This window comes from Natrix helvetica, assembly GCF_964273705.1.
Source record: "Natrix helvetica genome assembly, chromosome: 8".
Classification (NCBI taxonomy): Eukaryota; Metazoa; Chordata; class Lepidosauria; order Squamata; family Natricidae; genus Natrix; species Natrix helvetica.
In genome coordinates this window covers 7,556,712-7,574,628 of record NC_138559.1, presented here as the reverse complement: position 1 = coordinate 7,574,628, position 17,917 = coordinate 7,556,712, and the positions used below count along the sequence as shown (strand labels likewise).

Genomic DNA, 17,917 nt, shown 5'->3' with positions numbered 1-17,917 from the left:
AGCAGGAGATCTTGCCCACTTAAGTTTCTTTTGATACACTATGATTTTGATCAGCCCAAACTGCCTTATTTCATTCACTTGAAATTGGCTTCTATCTAAAATTAAAAGAAATTGTACATGTAACTTTGGTAAACAAAGTTGGCTTTTAAAGTATAAATTGTCCTTATATTTTTTTGAGATTTATTAAAGGGACACGGTGGCTCAGTGGCTAAGACACTGAGCTTGTCGACCAGAAAGATTGGCAGTTCGGCAGTTCGAATCCCTAGCACCGCGTAATGGAGCAGTTCAAAAGCATATTAAAATGCAAGTAGAAAAATAGGAACCACCTTTGATGGGAAGGTAACAGAGTTAAGTGCACCTTCAGTGTTTAGTCATGCCGGCCACATGACCACGGAGATGTCTTTGGACAGCGCTGGGTCTTTGGCTTTGAAACGGAGATGAGCACCGCCCCCTAGAGTTGGGAATGACTAGCATATATGTGCGAGGGGAACCTTTACCTTATTAAGAAATTGATAAATAAAGCAAGCGTTTCTTCTACTTCCTCAGAAGTATGAGATCAGGATTAGGCATAGAGTAAATCAGATGATCTTGACAGAAATATGCAAGAACTGTTACATAAGCAAAGAGGGTTGAAACTTTCTTTAAGTAGCCAGATAGTATTCAAAAGTGATTTGAGGAGGAGAAATAAAGCACAATCAGGCTTGTCAGATGTTATTGTTTTAGCCTATCTCAATAAAGATAATTGTGATCCATCAATCCAAGAAATGTTTTAGGTTATTGGTATTACTGTGGGGTGGGATTTCATTTTACTCACCACATATTTCTCAAACCACTCAAAGTCTTCATTTAAGAGCATTATCTTAATTATGACATTTGTATAAACAAATAATAAAGTCAGAGTACAAATAAATAAAATAAAATAATAATATTACAATAGTGCATTGGAAGATCTGCGAGAAATACCATTTGCCTGCGAGCAAGAATTATTGGGAACATAAAATCAAGAAAGTAATAGAAAATGAAGAAGCTAAAGTGGGGCTTTAGAATTCAAACCAACAGGCACCTATCACAAAACTCCCCAGACTTAACAATTGTTAATAACAAACACCAAAAAAGTCTGCAGAGTGGATATTGCAGTACCTGGAGATAGCAGAAGAGAAGAGAAAGAACTGGAGAAGATAATAAAATATGAAGACTTACGAACAGAAAAAGAACATTTGTGGAAAAAGAAAGCAAAGGTAGTACAAATACTAATAGACACCTTAGACCAGGGGTGTCCAAACTTGGGAACTTTAAGACTTGGCTGGCTGGGGAATTCTGGGAGTTGAAGTCCACAAGTCTTAAAGTTCCCAAGTTTGGACACCCCTGCCTTAGACACTGCCCAACCACCCAACTGCGTTCCATACCTGTTTTTAAGGCAACCGGGCCAATTGTGTGTGCGTGCACAGTGTGCAGCACCTGCATGACCTCCAATGAGCACCTGGGTGTCGCAGGGGTGGTGGAGTGCACATGCGTGCACAGTGCATGTGAGGTGTGTGCACGAATGGACCATGAGCAGCGTAACGGTAGCGAAGGTAAGAGCAACCCACCACAGCTCTGGAGCATCACTTGAACACGATCAGCATTGACAAAATCACTGCCAGTCAATTGCAAAAGGCAGCTTTACTTGGAACAGTTCATTTCCTGTGACAATACTTTTAACACAATCCCACATCCACATCTGCCTATCCCACGTTCTTGGGAAGAAATCGATAGGTGGATTTAAAATGTTGAATCCAGTCTAAACATCTGGCTGACTGTGTGATGAACCATAATAAATTCTAAATCTAAGAGATCAATACAATACAATACAATATCAGAGTTGGAAGGGACCCTGGAGGTCTTCTAGTCCAACCCCCTGCTTAGGCAGGAAACCCTATACCGTTTCAGACAAATGGCTATCCAACATCTTCTTAAAGACTTCCAGTGTTGGGGCATTCACATCTTCTGGAGGCAAGATGTTCCACTGATTAATTCCTCAGAATGGTCTTGTTTAAACCCTTAGAATTGCAAGAGCTGCTTGCAGAGATCTGCATCTAAGTTGTTCCTACACTATGGATCTCACCAACTTTGGAGCTGAATATACCAGTAATTCATTGTCTTTGGATTTAAAAAATAAATAAATCTGAGAATTTTGAGTAGGTTTAATTATATCTCGCTGTTATGAGACTATTGTGGTTTTAAATCATGTTGTAATCATAGTATTATGCTAATTATATTTTAATTAATAATAGGTAATATAATTAGTTTTGGTTGCAGATATATCACCTGTGCGCACACAAATCATATATAAAATGTGTCTTTCTGGCATGCAGAGAAAGTCACGAATTCTGCTTCTCAGCGTTCTTTGCTAATGACAGCTTTTCTGAACAGAAGAGTGAAGGATACTTTGTGTAGCTTAAAATAGTTTTTAATTTATAACATTCAAATCATATATGGATAGTTTGGTGTGTGTGTGTGTTTTCGCATATCTTTTTTGAATCTGAAGGCATGCATTATCAATGTGTGGCCTAGATTTTCAAACTTTTTTCAATAACAGTGATTAATGAAATATATAATTATATCTGTCTCTTTATTTCTGTCTCTTTATTTGTAGCCAACCCCAGACAGAAGATCTGACTGTTATTTCTCCATTACATCTTTATGTTTATGCTTGTGAGTAAAACAGCTGAATGGATTTCTATATGTTATGTTCCAATGAGTATGAAGATGTTTGCTTCATTTATGGAATATAATGCTCAGGTCTCTAATTATGTGACTTGGCAGCAAATCTTGGGCTAACCATGAAAATACTTAACAGTTGATTTTAAAAAGGGGGTTTTGTGGCCATTTCTATTGGTGACTGTATATAGCTGTAATGGCGAACCTATGGCACACGGGCCACAGGTGGCATGCAGAGCCCTGTCTATGGGCACTAGAGACGTTGCCTCAGCTCACTCCACCGCGCATGTGTGCGTGCCTCCCGCCAACCATCTGATTTTTGGGTCTCTGTGCAGGGAGTGGGGCGCATACATCCCCCGCGGCCCATTTTTGCTCCCAGGAGGCTGCACGGCGGCGTCCTAGGCCCAAAGCAAGGCACAGGGATGGCCCCCCACAGTCCACCTTTGCTCCCTGGAGGCTACAGGAAGGCCTAAAATGGGGCGCAGGGGGTCGTGCTCGCATGCGTAGGGAAGCGCTGGGGGTCACAGGAGCATTCATGGGGGGTTTGCGTGCATGCGCAGTAGGCAGTCACACATGCATGCTGTCGTGTGCGTGTGTGCATGCTGTCGGCACGCGAGGTTAGACATCAGTGGTATATATAGTCAATTGTCTTCCACCGCAAATGTTTTAATTCCCGAAGCACTAAGAAGCGATCTGACGGCAATTGGGAGCCAACTTCATTTTTTTTTCAAATTTAAAAACTAAGAACAAAAAACGAACATCACTGTCCTACCATTGTTTATGCAAGATCCAATGCACCAACATTCTTCTACCCCCCCCCCCCATTACGCTAAACGTAGCAAATAGAAAAGGGGGGGGAAAAGTCTTGCACTTTTCACAGACGAGTCCAATGCTGGAAAAGAAAGGGAGAGGGGACTCACATAATTCTTGCCAATTTGTTTTATTTTAAAGACAATTTAGCAGAGTGTCTAAAAACAAGCATCCTAACAGTCAAGCTAGGATTTCTTTTCAGAAATCAGTACAAAGAATCAGATATGAAAAGCTAAATTCAAGGTTGGCTCAGCCTTCCATCCTTCCGAGGTGGGTCAAATGAGGACCCAGATTGTTGGGGGGCCAGAAGCGGATTCTGTAAACCCCTTAGAGAGGGTTGTAAAAGCACTGTGAAGTGCTATTGCCTGCCTGCCTTCCTTCCTTCCTTTCCTCTCTCCCTCCCTCTCAGTCCAGTATTGCAGGCTAATTCTGCCCACTGCCGGCAGTTCGACTCTCACCGGCTCAAGGTTGACTCAGCCTTCCATCTTTCCTAGGTCAGTAAAATGAGGACCTAGATTGTTGGGGACAATATGCTGATAGAGGGCTGTTAAGCACTGTAAAGTGGTATATAAGTCTAAGAGCTATTGCTGAACATTGGAGCACGTGTGGATACACATGGCATCTGTTGGGAACTCCCAAAACAAATCTGAGTTTTCCTGGACTTGCACAGTGACTGTGTAAGGCCCAGGAAAGACACTGCTGTTAAGGTATTTCTAACAGGTGCTCCATGTGCTTCCACTCACATTTCAGATTTCCCAGATCTCTGCACAATCCTATTTCCTTTGTAGGAAGAAGTTCCTATCAGGAGGAGTAAGGCAAGAGTTCCCTCCAATGGGCAAACGCAGCCACAGCTTCTCAAAAAAGACAAGTACCTTTGGAATAATTTCAACTATGGTGCAATAGAGAAGGGAATAAATCAGTCCAGCTTTCCAACACTGCTGTGGGGACACAGAAATATGAAGTTGCTTTCAAAGGGGAGCAAAATCCTTTTGCAAAAATACTATTTCCAAAAGTGCTATCTCATTAAAATGAATATGGGAAGAGATAAATCTAAATTAAGGTAGGGCGGGGAGAAAGGAGAGAAGATATATCATTCCTTGATGTAGCTTAATAATTTACTTAACAGTATCAAAACAGTTACCCTTTCTCATGACTGCATATCCTCTGATCCATCCAACACCATAATAAAGTTTGCAGACAATACAACAGTGCTGGGTCCCATAACTGGAGGGGACGCATCAGCATACAGGGAAGAAGTCCAGAAGGTATCCGCATGGTGCTCAAGAAACAACTTACATCTAAATACTAGTAAGACGAAGGAGATGGTGCTAGATTTCGGGAAGCACGGAGAGGAACCTGCCCCACTGTATATCGAGGGGGGCTGTGTGGAGAAGGTTTCCTCTTTTAAATTCTTGGGAGGGCTTATTAGTCAAGATCTCACCTGGAAAAACAACACGTCTCTGGGGATTGGAAAGGCCCAAGAGAGACTTCATTTCCTTAGAGTCCTGCGACAAAATCAGGTGGAACGACGGCTGATGACCTCTTTCTATCGGTCCACCATAGAAAGTGTCCTCACATATTGTATTACAGTATGGTACGCTGGTTTTGACAGCTGCGGACAGGAAGGCACTACAGAGAGTGATCAATTCGGCACAAGAAACCATTTGTTGCCCTCTGACACCACCGGATGACATCGCCAGATCTCGCTGCTTTAGCAGAGTAAGGAAGATACTCAGAGATGATTCACACCCTGGTCAGTGTCTCTTTGCACTTCTACCATCGGGCAGAAGACATCAAAGTATAGCCAGCCAAAGAAACAGGTTTAAAATGGTTTCTATCCTTGGGCTGTGAGACTTTTAAATACAACCACAATCACTCCATGCACACGCTAGTTTTTTTCTTTTTCTTTCTTTTTTTGTTTTTGCTATAATTTTGCACCAGTGAGGTTAAAACCAATTTCGTTGTATTTAAGTACAATGACAATAAAGATTATACTTAAAACTTAATGTTCACTGATCCACCATTTGTTTTATATACAGTACATGTAACAGTTTAGTGACTGCTGTGGATTTTAACAACTTGCTATTTTTTTTAATAAAAATTATTTATTTATTTATTTCTTTAAAAAAACAACAACACATACAGAACAAAAGCAAGGAGAAAAAACAACTTTCCTCAATTTCATCAAGCATGTCGTTTGGTTACAAGTTTTTGTGCATCAGTTTTTACAATTAAAAATAAAGTCACTGGTTATCCATTAAACATAACTAAATATTTCACTGTCATTGAGCATTATGTGTTCAGATTACCATTAATATTCTTTCATTTATTTCCTTGAATCCATAATTATCTATTAGGTAATAATAAGTCTTTATAGAATTAAAATATCGCCTAACTCTAGAGAGGGAAAACAAAGATTAAAACAACAGATTCCCATTAATTCATATTGTACATTTATACTTTCAATTAACCATAGTGTCACCAATCATCAACTTGCTCTTTTAAGGAATCATTTTTATATATAAATCCAATTGTTTAATTTATGTTACTATCCAAATTTATGCTATAAAGTATTTCAGAAAAAATAACATATTTTAAAACTATGGAAAATTTAGAAAACAGAAAGATATATCCACTCAAATTAAGTCTCACTGAATTCAACAGAAACTTTCTATCAAATATGTATTATATATGTTTACAACTTTGTATTAGAATCTTGTATATGTGGCTCAGTGGCCAAGACGCTGAAGTTGTCAATCAGAAAGGTGGGCAGTTTGGCAGTTCGAATCCCTAGCATTGCGTAACTGAGTGAACTCCTGTTACTTGTCCCAGCTTCTGCCAACCTAGCAGTTCGAAGGCATGTAAAAATGCAAGTAGAAAAATAGGAACCACCTTTGGTGGGAAGGTAACAGCACTCCGTGCGCCTTCGGCATTTAGTCCTGCCGGCCACATGACCACGGAGATGTCTTCGGAAAGCGCTGGCTCTTTGGCTTTGAAACGGAGATGAGCACCGCCCCCTAGAGTCGGGAACGACTAGCACATAAGTGCGAGGGGAACCTTTATCTTTACCTATATGTGTTTTGAGTAACTTGAACGTTCTTCTCCTCAGTTTTATAAATCTTTGGCCAACAGGTTCTTCCCAGACATCATTCCTAAAAACAATTAGGTACTTATCTGTACTTGTGGTGGGAATGAAGAATTATATCAGGATCTTCCTTAAATGATCAGGTTATTATCAGTTACAGGTTTGTGTTAAGTAAACTCAAGCTAGTTAACACTACGCTATATTTTCTGTCCTACTATGCACAATATCGCTCTGTGGGAAGTTAGAACCCACCCATCTCCTAGAAAAATGAAATATTTTAGGAAATATTAAAAGGACAGAATATTTCCCCTAAAATGGAGGCAGAAACTGAACCCCCCATCTTTGTCAATGGGCCATTAAGGCCTGGGCCAGTCTATTCTACATAACAAAGATCTATCTTCTTCAGGCAGAGCCATACTAGGGATCCCTTTCATTACATCATCATCCAGCAAAGGCTCAACCAAGCCTGGGACTCAGGACAGCCTACATAGTTGCCCCTACATGGCCCCATGGGAGTCTGACAACCAATCAGAATACAAGCTCAAATTCAAAAGCCCAGAGTGGGCATAAAACCCAGGCACTCTCAGCATACCTTCCCTTTCCTCCCCAGGACCTCAAACCATGTGGTCTTGTCCATCATCAATAAACCTTCTTTCCAAGCAACTTCCATGAATCCAGTGTCTTTCTCCCCACTTGGAACTGAACCCAGATGGACATGTCTTCCAACAGCTCTTTATGCAGGCAAGAGGGAGCACATTCCAATGAGCCATGATGGCACAGTGGTTAGAGTGCAGTACTGCAGGCTACTTCTGCTGACTGCAGGCTGCCGACTGCCTGCAATTTGGCAGTTTGAATCTCACCAGGCTCAAGGTTGACTCAGCCTTCCATCCTTCTGAGGTGGGTAAAATAAGGACCCAGGTTGTTGGGGGCAAGAGGCTGACTCTGTAAACCAGTTAGAGAGGGTTGTAAAGCACTGTGAAGTGGAATATGTGTTAAATCTAAGTGCTATTGCAAATGCTATTCTCTGTCTACTCAGATTCCCCTAACCAACTTGTTCAGACTGAAGAAACTGTTTGGAAGGGCAGTGAAATATCTTAAACTAACAAGAAAATAAGTCCAGTTGCTTATTCTAGACATGTTCTACAATAGTGTAAATGTTATATGGATCTATACAGAATACATATTATCCAATTTTTTAGTTAACTTTCCAAGCTATTACTATCTGTAATATAGGCCACGTTTGCTCCATGGAATGGAGAATGGAAGCAGATAATAGGGACCAACTAGCCTGATCATCCAGCTCTCTCACCAGTTGTAGCACGTAATATCTTCTTGCTTTTATGAGACTGTCTGTTTTATTATGTATTATTATCTTGACAGTCTGTTCTTGTATACTATTTTTATTTTGCTGCCCTTTGGCTGTAATGGAGAACTCATTCAACAGAAACCTGTAAAACACTCCTATCATTCACTCTAAATATGTTCCATAAATTGGAATTGTCCATGTGTTCAGATTAAGGAACTGAACCAATAAAGTTGGCAGAGATACCAACTGTGACTACTGTTGGCAGTAATAAATAACACAAATATGGTTTGGCAACGTATAAGATTGCACCCCCAACGTTCATTAGCCGTGAATGTTTTCTGAACAGGGAATTCACAAAAAGAGTCAGAACTCTGCACCCTTCTCCTGGGCAAAGGAGTGTGTGGGGGGGAAATTGTTGGTTGTTGCATAACAACTGCTCCTTCAATGACTGTTTGAAGTGATGATTGGCACTGAACAAGAAGTACTTATGACTGATCCTTGAAGTTCCAGCTGCCACAGCATCCCTACAATCATATGATCGTGATCTGGGTATTTGGCAACTAGTTTGCAATTATGACAAACCAACATAGTCAATGGGGAAGCTGGCAGGAGATCACAAATGGCAACTATATGATGTCTCATCTAATGATGGCACAGGATTTGTTTAATGGTGGCAACTGGAAGTGCTGGAATTACCTTTGGTGTAATCAGAATCAGAATAGAGCTGGAAGGTACTTTGGAGGTCTTCTAGTCTAGCCCCTTGTTCAAGCAGGAGATCCTATACAATTTCAGACAAGTGACTGTCCAGTCTCTTCTTAAAAATCTCCAATGATGAAGCACCTGCAACTTCTGGAGGCAACTTCTGTTCCACTGGTTAATTGTCCTCACTGTTAGGAAGTTTCTCCTTAATTCCAGGTTCCTTTTCTCCTTGATTAGTTTCCATCCATTGTTTTTTCTCCTGCCCTCTGGTGCTTTGGAAAATAAATTGACACCCCCTTCTTTGTGGCAGCCCCTCAAATACTGGAATACTAAATATCATGTCCCCCTAGTCCTTCTTTACTCTAGACTAGACAAACCCTTCTTCATAATATGTTTTAGTCTTCATGCCTTTAGTCATCTTAATTTCTCTTCTTTACACGTTTTCCCAAACTCTCAACATCTTTTTTGTAATGTGTTGACCAAAACTGGATGCGGTATTCCAGGAATGATCACAAGACATTTATTCCCATAAAAATCAAATGGACTGAATTGGGATAATACTGTAATTCAAAGACATTTTGGCTAAAATTCTAAAGAAAAGACCTAATTATTAAGGGATAGAACAGTAGTTCTATTAATTGCTTCCTTACGTTTAGTTAAGATTTGTTCTCTTGTGTACTTTCTCCTAATTCTGACAAAGCATCATTTCACAGAATAAAAAAAAGATATTTTTGCAACAACTTTTCTCATCTCATATCAAAATGAGATCACCTGAGGCTTCTGTTCATCTAAGCACTGTTCTATTCTTTTCTTACTTAGCAGCTAATCCCACACTGACTTCTGAAGATGGTGTATTATTAGGATCCTGGCAATAGCTACATATTTAATATTTAATATAGCCTTCTCCAATCTTACATTCTCCAGATATGTCATAACTTACCGGCTACTTTTCAGGAGTTTTCAAGAGATTATTGATTTATTATCAATACAGCAATCTATGTAGTATCTCATATTTTTCTCACACTAAGGCTCTGGAGAGGTTACAAAACTATTACAATAAAAATAATCACTAAAATCTAGGATCCTAATTAATCCAGAAATAAGGGAAGATATTTTCAGAATCTCAAAACCAAGAAATAGACAGTAGAACCTCTGGTTACGAACGCTTCTGACCATGATCTAATTGGGTTCCGATCAAAAAATGCACATTTTTCCCCGCGGCCGATTTCCCCTTCTGCACCAATTTTTTTGTAAGCACCAAATTTTCAAAATTAGGGTCATGAGCAAACTGGGTTGCGACCAAAGTTATGGAACAAATTATGGTCGTGACCAGAGGTTTTACTGTACATGGTGATTCTTCCATGTAAATCTCTTTATTGGGCCACACCTATAGAAAAATCTTACCAAGCTAAATCACTCTGCTATCTACACAATGCTATATTTAGATAACTTTTGAGGAGGTGCTGGCTTCACCTTCTTTCTCTCATACAAACTATTTGAACTGTGCTGTCTCTTGCTCTTCTGGAATGCACTCATACCCACCTCAAATCCAGGCCAGTACAATTCACCACACATATAAATACAACAAAGGAAGGCCCAGTCAAAGAGAAAAAGCACAATCACATTGCTTAGGGTTGGCAATCCCAGCATCCTGGCTGCTGACATTATTCAAATTCCATGGTCACTAGGCAAGACCACTTCCTGCCGGCTTCCCACAGCCAAGTCAGTGGGGAAGCAGACAGGAAGTCGCAAGTCTCAAACAGCTTGCAAGCAAGCAAGCCTGCAGGCAGGTAAGTGGTTGCTGCCACATCGAAGAGAGTGCAAGAGACTGAATGGGGATGGGAGGGAAGCATGGCAAGGATTAGGAAGGGTGTGGGGAGGTGGGGTAAAGGTTGGGAAGAGTAAATGATGGCGCAAGGGTCAGAGATGATGTGCGAGAATCCATGGTGGTGTGGTGCAGGGGTGGGTTGCTGCTGGCATTATTGCCAGTTCACTGCCTGCTCAGTTGCCTGCAAATTCTTCTGTGCATGCGCAGAATATTAAAAACGGAAGAAAAAATATGCTGGCAACAGCATGGGCGACCGGGGAACCGGTTCGGGGGCATGGCCAGCCAGCTGTCCCTACCGGTTTGGCAACCCAGTCCCAGTTTCCACTACCGGTTTGCCTGAACTGGTGTGAACCGGTATCAACCCACCTCTGGTATGGTGAGAGTCAGGGAAAATGCGCAAGGGGCATGGTGATGCTTGAGGAGGGTGCACAAGGCGGTGAGTGAGGCACAGCAAGGGCTGGGGAGGGATGCGAGGAAGTGCAGCTATGGTCAGGGAGAGTCTGTGCAAAAGAGACATTGAAAGATCAAGGGCGGTACGGCAAAGATCAGGTATAGTGCACAGGAGGCACAATAAGGGTTGAGTATGGTGGGTGAGGATGCAATGAAGGCATGGCAAGGGTCAGGGAGGCAGCTCATGACTTCACTGAATTCTACCGACAGTCCTGCATCTAGGACTCTCTGAAACTATTGTCCCATCACCTTCTCCACAATCCTCCCTAAAAAGGGGGTTTCTGATTCATTGGAAGCAAGAGGTGGCTCTTCGTGGAGAAAAACACCCCTTGCTTCCTTCAAGACAGCCAGTACCACTGAAAGAGGAACTATGGGACAGCTCTTGAATTCAACCACAGCAAAGATGCTGGCTGCCCCAAAAGAACCAGAGCAGCATGGACCCAGTCTACATGTGGTAGAATTCATGCTGCAAATCATAGAAGTGGAAATCTAGCACATCAGAATAGAAACCAAACACGGAGAGGAAACTGGCGAAGGTTTTTTTTTTTTAAAGTTTTGTAATATTTGTCTGTTGTTCATAACTTACAAGTACTCAGAAGAACTTTTAAAAGGAAATTTCAAAATAGACACAAAATGTAGAGCAACTTTTTTTTTAAAAAAAACCTCAACGTTTATTAAAGGCAATGCAGCAAAACAGGGCCAGAACAAATACGCTTTGAGACTAATGCCGTAGTAAGCTTGTCTTACTCTTAATAGCATCAAGATTGCTCCCACCTCCATACCAAATCTAGTGCTTTAATAACCCAACTCAATATTGGGATCCATGCTCTAAAAAGACAATACAATGGTACGATTGATATTTATTTGTAGAACTCATTCTCTGCGCTGGAGTTGTTTGTTGAGAATGTAAAAATGACTTATGAAAACTAGAGATGCTTTAATAAAACTAACACCTTTACAGGATGACCAAAGGAATGCAATCTTATTGGTATGGATAAAACATGACACTTTGACCTAAATTCTACAGAAACATTTTTGAGCTATAAACTAATATTCTACCAAAGGGGAAGGAGGACAATTGCAATGATAAAATCAGCTATAAACTGATTCATTAATTTCACATCAACATGGACCTTCCATCTCATGCTCTTTTTATAACATTTAAGTGGGAGCTGAAATCATTTTAGGAGTTACTGGGTAAAATAGAGGATTGTGTTTATCTAGAATTGAAAAGAGAGATGAAAGCAAAGCAGTTGCTACTTGCCACTCTCCTGGGCAATGAAAGTATAAGTTACTAAATTGTTTATTTGCAGCTCAGATAGGAATGTAAGTGTAAGTGAGCGCATATCAGCATATAAATATAGTGAAAAAAATTATTTTGCTTTTTTGAATAGGAAGCAAAAGATCATCTCTTAAGATGATTTAATCTCTCCATGATGATGTCTGGCTATGTTACAATTGAGCTTTTGGGTGACGCCAAGAAAAATAATGACTATAAAAGAAATCTATGAGACATGAATTGAGAACAATTGAAATGAAGTGGCCGTATTATGTCGCTAGAAATCTAAGACTGGAGGAGGAATGTGATGATTTCCCACAATGTTCCCAGGGCTACCTTATTCTTGCATTGTTATTTTAATACATTGTTTTTTAAGCACCATGTGGCTGACATTACACCAGTGTTTCTCAAACTTGGCGACTTTAAGTCCTGTGGACTTCAACTCCCAGAATTCCCCAGCCAGCTATGCTGGCTGGGGGATTCTGGGAGTTGAAGTCCACAGGACTTAAAGTCGCCAAGTTTGAGAAACACTGCATTACACCATGAGTAATATTCTTCCTAGCAGACACAAGGTCCACTTTTCGGATCATTGAACGCCATTTTGCATGGTCAGCTGAGTGCAACTCCAGGGTGCAGGCTCGCGGCCTGCATATCCTTGTTGATGGTGTCTTGCCATCTCTGTTGTGGACACCCGTGAGTTTGCTGGCCATTGACTTCTAGTTGGTAGGCAGTCATGGCCACGGTGGAAGGTGCTGCTCTCTGGACATGACCATACCAGCGGAGTGGGCCTTCTCTCATCTACTCTGTAATTGGTGCCACACCAAAATGCTGTCGGATGGTGTCATTTGTGATGCGATCAAGAAGGGAGATGCCTGATATCCAACGGAGCCTTCACATGTCCATGGCATGGAGAGAGCTTTTGGTCCCTGTTGTTGCTGCCCAGCATTCAGTGCTACACCATGAATATATTCAGTGATTTGGACAATTCGAATGACCAAGGTGAACCATTATACCACTATTTTCTATCTAGAAGCTATGACAGAGCTTTGTTTCTGTCTTGTCCCTGTGCTAATTGAGTGGGCTAACTTGTAGGGATGATTCAGAAAAGCGATATTGCCTTCCTTAATTTATCCTTTTTATAGGAAGGATAGGAAAGGCGTGGATCTTAAAACATGGATGACTGTACCTCAAGAAGCCTGTTCACTTCCTTGGGACAAACAAATTAACTTCCTGTGTTGTAATTGAACAAGATCGTATCAGTTGATGCTCCCATAGGCCCCTCCTTAACCAGGACGAACTGGGTCCTCTTAAACAGAGGATGAGTGTTGCATCTTTTTCAGGTACTTGAAACACTAGTATCATGAACTCCTAACCCTGTCTGAACATTTCAAGATTGAACATTCCCAGCTACTTTAATCTCTGTCAAAGAGTTTAGTTTCTACTTTCCTGTTCTTTCCCACCGCCTTTCTTTGAAAAATGTTTCTGTTTCTTTGAATAGTTTTTAAAGCATTATCCTTTAACAAATTCTGAAATGAATACAGAACACAAGGTGAAGTCTGAACAAAGCAGAATAAAGACTACGGCAAAATGAGACTTGAGTAGCTCTGCATTTTCATATTCAGGAATTTCAAGCAGCTGGCATTCTGATCAATTTCTTTGTTATATAGCTAAAGAAACCCTTTTTTGTTGTTTTTAGGATGCTTAACCATAGCTCATTCTAATTTATAGGTTGCCTGGCATCATCTTTACAACTCCAGATAATTATACATGTCTCTTCCTTCAAGTCATGACCCTCTTTCTATCTCATGCATGTATCCTTTTTTCTATTTCAACACCTTTGCAAACATTTTGTATAGCTTCATTAGCTTTTTCTAATGTCTTCCTTTTCCCCTCTTCATTGGGATTGCTTAGTATCTCTTCTAGGAATCACACCCAGACTTGAGCTCCTTTTCTTATTACCTTCTTCTGCCATCATATCCTACTCATCATGATTTTGATGTAATTAAAACCAGCTTTTTCAAGTCCAAGATGTACACCTGACTACGCTCACAGATAATTCCTCTTAAAATCTAGCATTATGTAGTCACTTTTCTACAACGTGCCTGGTACTTTCATCTGCTCAAATAATTGCTATTGTTCCCTTTTGATTGGTACTAAGTCAAATACAGCTAATCGTCTAGTACTTCTCTCTATTTTCTTGTGGAGAAAGTTGCCAGTAAAATTAAATCAGGAATTTTCTGAAAAGACTTGTACAGTCTTGTGTTGATAACCCAAGTGTTATCAACATAAATTTGGTATTATTATTATTGCATAATCCTTCTTTGAAAGCAACACAAATTGCTCTCAGAAAACACCAGTAACATCTTCTCAGTGATTGGGTACATGATAATAGATACCAACAGTAGCAATGCTTTCATGTGTTTCTCAATTTATTTTGAGTCAGAGCTTTCCATTTTTATTTCTCACATATTGAGTATTAGCACTGAGAGAATGAAGGGCATGGATGTTCTGTTTTTTTGATTGTGTAATTTATAAGGTCTTGCACAGTAACTCTCCTAGTGTACAAGTCTTTTTCTGAAGTCTTTCAGAGTGTTCAACCATCACAGGATTCAGTTTAAAGCTTTCCTAATTACTCATAATACTGAACTTATTCAGTGTCCCAAAATTTGTTCTGATCCTACTTAGATGTAACTTATCCACAACCACAGCTCTTCTTTTCATCTTCTTATAGGCCTTATGGAGCACTAGTTTTAGATAAGGTATTCAGCCAGTTCTGACCGGTTCTAACGAACCAGTAGTGAATATTTCAGAGAACCAGCAAATACCACCTCTGGCTGGCCCCGCCCCATCTATTCACTGCCTCCCAAGTCCCAGCTGATTGGCGTCCCAGTTGATCGGCTGGGCCTTCTTCTGTTGTCCTGCACAGGAGAACAGAGCTGGAAAGCGGGTTAGTGGGGTGGGGATTTTGCAGTATCCTTCCTTCCCCTGTCACGCTTACCAAACCACGCCCACAGTAAAAGAAATTGAACCCCTCCACTGACTACTTTGCATTATCAAGTCTTTTTTTTTTTTTTTTGAGCCTATAAATCTTTATTCTATCTCATCAGCCGGAGCGCTCACACTTTTTACTCTTTTCACTATTGCAATCCTTCTACTTTTTCTTCAAGCACTATTGCAGTGCTGCACTTGATGTAACTATATGTCAGGTAGGCTATGCTCAGGCATTCTCAAGATAAACATGCCACAACAACTGCATGTCACAGCTGGTGAGTCCTGTGTCTCCACCTTTATTCTTGTTTGTTAAGATACTACTAGTTCAAAAGCTTCTCTTTTTTCTAGTTCTGTTCTTAAGGCTGAGGTTAAATGGATTTTTAATCAGTTTCACTCTTGCACTCATATGTGAAATATTGCCTTCTATTCATTCACTTCTCTTTAATATATACCACACACTCCTGGGTTGCTTACAGAGCACCTGGAGTACTGGCAATGGATAGTAACTACAGCTTGTAAGAGCGTTTTGAGTTCATTACATAAGTGCAGCTTAGCATACTTTTTTTAAAAAATGATTATGGGTCCAGCTGTATGGAAGAGAGAGGAATGAATGAAAACCTGACTACCAATGAATTTCTGTCACAGGCACTTTAATTTAAAATAGTAAAGTTATTTAATGAAAATGGAATTGAGAAGATACCCACTCTCTGCTACGGCTATACACTGCTGGAGAAAATCATGACAACTTTTCAAACTGTGTTGCAGAGCAAACTACTTAGCAGTGACTAGCCTCCTCTTAGTGGAGTCTTAATTAAGATTGCAACAACAAAATTATCCAAATAGTAAAATAGATTTAGAAATAGCCAAAACCACACAAGAATATTGGTTTGTGTTGCTTTCCTGGGAACAGAACTAAGGTATCAGCTTTCTATCGAAGGAAAAGCACCTCTTTCTGAATCATGAGTGCCAGCATGAAGCAATCTCCAGAAATGTAATTTATATGAATATGATGCTCTTAGATCCGTTTCAGCCCACATTTAAAATAAAGAAACAACAAAATATGGATCTCCCGCAGGAATAATTTGCACTGTATATATCTGAAAATTCTTGCTCCCAATTATAAGATCTTCACTGTGCAAAAACCAACTATCTTACAGTCTGTCAAGATGCAGTAATTACAGTGGACAGACAGTCTTCATTAAATGACATCTGTTGGGTGCATGTTTTAAAATGTGAGATTCATATGTCATAGTGGTTTCTCGTCATGATAATGAAGAGCTAAGAATGACACCTGCCTTCAAAGATTTGTAACAGAAGAGAAAATGTTCAGAAGAACTGTGGATTTTTTAAAACTACAAAAATCTTTTAAGATGCAAACAGTGGTGGGTTTAATTGTTTAGTCTCACAAATCCCACTCTAGGTCACATATACAATACTATGATGATACACGGATATCCCTGCATTGTTTAGTAAAGTGTAATGTTTATTTATCTGTTAGATTTATGAAGCACCTGAAACCTAAACAAATCTACATGGTATAAAAAAAGTAAAGGTTCCCCTCCCACATACAGTATGTGCTAGTCGTTCCGGACTCTAGGGGGCACTGCTCATCTCCGTTTCAAAGCTGAAGAGCCAGCGTTGTCCAAAGACGTCTCCGTGGTCATGTGGCCAGCATGACTAAACACCAAAGGTGCACGGAAGGCTGTTACCTTCCCACCAAAGGTGGTCCCTATTTTTCTACTTGCATTTTTACATGGTTTCAAACTGCTAGGTTGGCAGAAGCTGGGACAAGTCACGGGAGCTCACTCTGTTACGCGGTGCTAGGATTTGGGACTGCCGATCTTTCAGATCGACAAGCTCAGCATCTTAGCCATATGTCCCTGTACATGGTATACAACAATAATATATTCATAGTAGGGCCAGCCTTTCTGACTCAGCATTTGAACTGACAATCTCTAAATGCCTTCTTAAAAACCCGAATTTTAGTAGCCTCCTGGAGGCTTTGAAAGTGAAAGGCAACCTCACCTTTGGGGATAAATTGCTACAGAGGAGGGAAATGACAGGAAGCCCTCACAGACTGCGTTGTGTCGAGCATATTCTTATTTTATTTTAGATGTATTTATTTAAACTTGGCAATCAACTCAATCTCCAGGAATAGACTTTGGGTGAAGCTGGTAGCCTTTTTCTTTGATCAAAGGCTACAGCTTTTGATGGTGTCATTACAGAGATGGATGTAAGTTAGAGGTGCTTCGGGCCATCTTCCATGATGATTTTTATTTGAAAAGGAATGAACCAAGGTTTTATTATTTGCCACACTTTTTCAACTTTCATTCCAACCGCATAGGTCTGGCCCTAGAAAACAGTGAATTCCATCCATCCAGAGGTGGGTTGCTACTGGTTCGCACCGGTTAGGCTGAACCGGTAGTGGAAACTGGGACTGGGTGGCCGAACTGGTAGGGGAGGCAGGCTGGCCATGCCCCCAGACCGGTTCTCTGGTCAACCATGCTGTTGCTGGCATATTTTCTACTCCGTTTTTAATGTTCTGTGCATGCACAGAAGAATTTGCAGGCAACTGCGCACACACTTGCATTGTGCGTCTGGCACGCGCAAAGCAAACTGGCATTAACGCTCTGTGTCGGAGGCAGAGATGGGGCCAGGGCCATCTGGCAGTTCTCAGCTGCCTTCAGAGTCAGACATCAGTGAGGCAGACGAACAGCTGGAGCCTGTTCCCAGTGTGTGCATGCGCAGAGCTGCCCGGAGAAGGGAACA

General features: G+C 40.7%; 1 protein-coding gene across 3 annotated transcripts in view; it reads right to left on the bottom strand.

The window, feature by feature from the left end:
• The window catches only part of PEBP4 (phosphatidylethanolamine binding protein 4), a 300,039-nt gene that overhangs the window by 238,017 nt on the left and 44,105 nt on the right, over window positions 1-17,917 (bottom strand). The gene's annotated exons all lie outside the window — the stretch shown is intronic.